Source organism: Zingiber officinale, chromosome 11A (assembly GCF_018446385.1).
Source record: "Zingiber officinale cultivar Zhangliang chromosome 11A, Zo_v1.1, whole genome shotgun sequence".
In the NCBI taxonomy this organism is placed as follows: domain Eukaryota; kingdom Viridiplantae; phylum Streptophyta; class Magnoliopsida; order Zingiberales; family Zingiberaceae; genus Zingiber; species Zingiber officinale.
In genome coordinates, this window is record NC_056006.1 from 55,138,859 (window position 1) to 55,144,495 (window position 5,637).

The 5,637-nt window shown below is 36.0% G+C and overlaps 1 non-coding gene across 1 annotated transcript; it reads left to right on the top strand.

Annotated features, from left to right (window-relative positions):
• Positions 1-671: 671 nt before the first annotated feature.
• Positions 672-777, top strand: LOC122033158. Its single transcript, XR_006126407.1, has one exon. It is a non-coding gene; the product is annotated as a small nucleolar RNA R71 (small nucleolar RNA).
• Positions 778-5,637: the final 4,860 nt, after the last annotated feature.

Consider the following 5,637-nt stretch of genomic DNA (forward strand, 5'->3'; position numbering starts at 1 on the left):
TTTCATTGACCCCCACTAACCTTTGTGGAAAAGGAACCCTTAGTGAAGGTCCTGGGAAAGACTGAACTTCCTTTTTCCCAAATTCCCTTTGAGCTTTTGGAGGAGGTCCAACTTGCTTATCTAGTGTTGGTGTGATTAATCATTGAGGGAAAGGTACTTGTGGCATTTGGGAACTTCCTAGAGAAATGGAACTGAGTTCTTGTGATCTTATATTATTCTTCTCCTCAATTCTAAACATGTCATTCTTCAGAAGTTCTTCATGATTTTTACCACTTCTCAACCCAACATCATCACACTTTTCATTAGATCTTAACTGTGTAGGAGGGGGATCTTCTTTAAACCATTTTGAAACAATACTATCAAGCTTTGCCTCCAAATGTTTGAACTCCTCACTCTGTGACTTGTGAATTTCAACATTTTTAGGAGGTTAAATTTCATTTTGTTTGACAGGCTCTCTTACATTTATGGCTTGCACTTCTTGAATATCTGAGGGAAATTCCATCCAACTTTTGTTCGACTATTCATGGAGGTTCAATGTCACTTGATCAATTAATGAATAAGCTTCATCTACACTTTTGTCCATAAAAGAACCTCCAGCTGATGAATCCAATAAATTCTTGTCTGAGAAAGAAATTCCCTCATAAAATATGTGCAAAATCAACCATTTTTCAAAACCATAATGAGGGCACTACCTTTGAAGACTCTTAAATCTATCCCATGCTTTAAATAATAATTCTCCATATGCCTAAACAAAATTTGTTATGCAATTCCTCATATACACTGTTCTACTTGGAGGGAAAAAATGATTCAGAAATTACTTCTCCAATTGTTCTCAACTTGTGATGTTTTGAGGACAGAGAGAATATAGCCAAGTCCTTGCTTTATCCTTGATACTAAAAGGAAATGCCATCAATCGAACTGCATCTGCTGATACTCCTTCACATTTCACCAAATCACAAATCTCTAAAAATGTTTCAAGATGCAGATAAGGACTTTCTGATACTTCTCCTCCAAATTTGTGACCTTGTATCATGAAAATTATCTCTGGGTCTAGTTGGAAACTTTCTGCTTTAATTTGAGGTTACACAATGGGAGATAAAAATCTTACAGAAAAGGGTGTAGAAAAATTTCTCATGTGCCTGCTTGACATGTTAGTGCTCATGGGTATTCAAGAGAAATGAAGAATCAAAGACAAGAAAAAAAATGCAATATGAAAAGTAAGAAAGAAAATGCAGAATTTAAATTACAAGAAAGAAAGTGCATAATGAAAACAAGAAAGAAAAGATAAAAGGAAAAAGAAAAATGTCTAGAATAATTCATATGCTAAAAATTGCAAGATATGTTTACAAAAGAAAAGAAGAAAGAAAGTAGATCAAAAGAGAAAATAGAGAAAAGTTAGATTAGAGTGCTAGAAATCAAGAATACAAAGTTAGAATTAGAATTAGAATTGCAACAAAAATAATTGTCAAGAATGTTATTCAAGAAAGGAAAAACTTATGAAAATAGAATTCTAACAATTAGTTATAAATATGCAAATCAAAAGAAAGAAAGAAAAGTTATATTTAGTCTAATCAATTGATAATCTCTAATGTTATAGCGCAATCCCTGACAACGACGCCAAAAACTTGTCACGTTCCGCAAGTGTACGGAAATGTCGCAAGTAATATAAAAGATTATCGTATCCACAGGGACTGGAATAAGCACTAGAAAATTTCAAAGCGAATTAGCTAAACAACTAATCAATTGGTTTCAAATACTAAGGATGAAAAACAAATCTAAAATGAAAGATTAACAAACAAGAGTTTGGGGTTCGAGCTATGATAAAGGGAGGTTCTAGGAGTTTTGATTTCGTTGTAAAATCTCTTGAATGTGTATGGTTTACCAATTCTTATTTCTCAATTGTCTAATATTTGTAGAAGGTTATCGGTTCTCTCATGCAATAGATAACCGGCTTAGGACTGGAAAATGTACCTAAATGTGATCAATTAGATATAAACCTACGTTGTCCATACACAGGATTGTACCTATTACTATGCTTCCCTCAGATATCAACATAGAAATTTATAGCTTCTTAACCCATAAAGATACAATGATTGAATCATAAAATCTATCCTACCCTCTTGAATATTCTCATTTCCCCTTCAAGGTTATCCCTCAAACGTCCTTACACGGGCTTGCACCTGTCACATGGATCCCTCAGAAAATCGAGTGAGAGTTAATCTCTACAAAGTCTATAAGATATCCAAACAATCAATCAAGAATGAGAATTAAGCCCTAATCACAATTAATCATTCAAGATCCAATCGATACAAACTAGGCAACATCATAGAAACAAAGAAATGGCAAATCCACAAGAGTTTACATCAATTTATCTCACAAATACACCCTCCATCCTAGAACAAAAAGATCTACTCCATAAAATGAAGAAAGAAAACAAAGATAAGAAGATTACAAGCATTTCTTCAATCCCAATCCAAGAAGAGGAGAGAAAGAAAACTTATCTACAATATAGCTCCATCTTCGGATCCAATCCTCGCTCCCGGAGTCGAATTCGCCAAGATCTCCCTTTATATCGCACAAAAATCTTCCCAAGAATGGGAGGAATCCACCAAATCTTGCTTTCTCCCAAAGGGGAGAAGATCCCCTTTCAAATCTTCAAAGAGGCTTTAAATAGAGGGGGGTTTTCGAGCGCCACAAGGCCCCGAGGCATGGCCGTGTGAGGTTCACACGGCCAGAGCCTTTCCCCTCTCTACCATCCATACACGGCCGTGTGGTGTACACGGCCATGGAAAACTCCCATCAAGACCTCCAAGCACGGCCGTGTAGATCCACACGGCATGGACTGCCCCAGCTTCTGGAAACCAGACACGGCCGTGTGGTGCACACGACCAGGGTCTTCTTGGTCTCTGGAAACCTTACACGGCCATGTAGATCCACACGGCCATGTAAGGATTGAATTCTGATTTGCTTCAAAACTTGGCACGGTCGTGTGAGGTTCACACGGCCAGGCCAAGTTCCTTGTCTATTTCTCCTGGTTGACCACACGTCCAGAGCACTCCACCCAGGCAGGGTCGTGTGTGGCACACGACCAAGTGCTTTCTCCAATTCATAGCTCATAAGTTTGTCCAAGAATGTAGAATCTTCACCAAATTTGACTCCTGTATACAAAAAATGCACAAAAAGTAGATCTCCAAACAAAAAGAGTAAATATGCTAAAAGAAAAGCTGGAAGTATAAAAATGCATAGATCAAGCATGCTCAAAGTATGTAAATGTGTGTCAAAACATGCATAAAAGTATATAAAATCTACGCACATCAAACCCACAGACAGACAAACTTCTGTACGTGATTCCAACTTATCAGTGTCTCCCTTCAGCACATGTGTTGGACTACTCCAAATCTGAATATGCTTCTGACTAGGCTTACGCCCGTTCCACAATTCTATGGGAGTAGAGGGTACTGACCTAGAAGGTACCATATTCAGAATATACACTACTGTTTCCAGAGCATATCCCCAAAACTAATTTAGTAATTCTAAATAACTCATCATTGATCTAACGATTTCCATAAGAGTCCTATTCCATCGTTCTGCCACACCATTCTGTTGGGGTGTACCAGGTGCTAACTGTTGGGATTGAATCTTAACCTTTGATAAGTGACTCCTAAACCCTCCTAAGAGGTACTCGCCACCACGATTAGACCGTAGTGTCTTGATACTTTGACCATGATGTTTCTCCACATCTGACTTGTACTTTTTGAACTTATCAAAGCACTCAGACTTGCAGCGCATCAGCCTTGTACTCTTTGAACTTATCTCAAATAGTCATCTATAAAAGAGATGAAATTTTTAAAACCACCTCTTGCCTAGATAGTCATAGGTCCACACAAATCAGAATGAACCAATTCCAACACATCTTTGGCTCTATACCCCTTAACCTGAAAAGGTCTCTTGGTCATTTTTCCTTCCATGTTAGACTCGCAAGTTGGAAAGTTTTCCACTACCAATGAACCCAAAAGTTCATTGACTATTAACCTTTAAATTCTACTCAAGTTAATATGACCTAGCCTTAGATGCTAAAGATATGTTTGGTTCATTTCCGAAGGCTGCTTTCTCTTATTTGAATTAAAAGATGTGTTATTAATTTTCATTTGATGCATTGTGAGAGTTATTGTATTTAGAGTATACAAACTGCCAACTAATGTACCAGAACAGATAACAACTCTATTTTTCTTGACAACCACTTTATCATCAAAAGAAACAGAATATCCATCCTCAAATATTTTAAAAATTGAAATCAAATTCTTTCTAAAACTTGGTATATAAAAGAAATTTCTCAAAATCAATGTTTTATTCCTATCAAAGGATAAATAAACATCTCTCACTACAACTACCGCCACTTTCGTAGCATTTCCCATGTAAACGGTGATTTCTCGTTCATGTAGTCGTCTGGGTTTCCTGGAACCCCTGCAATGAATTGTAGACAAGATCAGTGGCTCCTGTATCTACACACCAGGTACCAGTAGATAACACCACTAAACATGTTTCAACAACTAATGAATAAGATACAGTTTTATTGTTCTCATTTCTAAGAGGGCAGTTCACCTAAGTGTCCAAGTTTTGTTTCCAATCTTTATAATTGGGACTAGTGAGTCTATTCTCTAGTATAACAGCTAGGGGATTGAAAACCATTTGAAATCCAAAGAATCACCAAATATTTGGTCAAGAGCAATACCTCAAAACCCCATGAATTTTGTATGTCACGTTAGTGTGGACGTATACATATTCAAACATTTGTAAGAGGATTTTTAATCCATTAATTTTATTATCTTGCTAACCTAACTTTATGACAAATAAAATTAATAGTTGGTCTGTGTTCGGTCAAATATTTGGTCAAAACATTAGAATTTAAAATAATATTGATTCCTTAAACAATATCATTTAAATTCACCAACACCTCAAACACCGTGAATTTTGTATGCCACGATAGTGTGGACGTATATAAATTCAAACATTTGTAAAAGGAGGGTTTTATCCATTAATTATCTTCTCAACCTAACTCTATAAAGTTACCTCAAACACTGTGAATTTTGTATGCCACGATAGTGTGGACGTATACAAATTCAATTATTTGTAAAAGAAAGTTTTACCCATTAATTTTATTTTGTCAACCTAACTTTATGACAAATAAAATTACCTCAAACACCATGAATTTTGTATGCCACGATAGTGTGGACGTATACAAATTCAATCATTTGTAAGAGGGGCTTTATCTAGCTTTTTGACAAATTAATAGTTGGTTTTTCTTTGATCACATAAATAATAGCAGTAACTCTGATGGGAGAATACTATTAAATGTTCCTAAGTGTATACCATTACTTGATACTGAGCCCACTAAATAGGATTGTGTCCATTCAGATGGAGAAGATCACACACATCCTAAATAATTTTGTATAATCATCTATTAAGGAAGTTTGATTTATTGATCCACAAACAAACTCATCCGATGTGGAGGACGGCACTTAGAGCTGATGTGCGTAGATTGTATACACTTGTTAGCATGTTTTGACGCACATTCACATACTTTGCGCATGCTTGATCTATGCATTTTCATACTTCCAACTTTCCTTTTTAGTATAT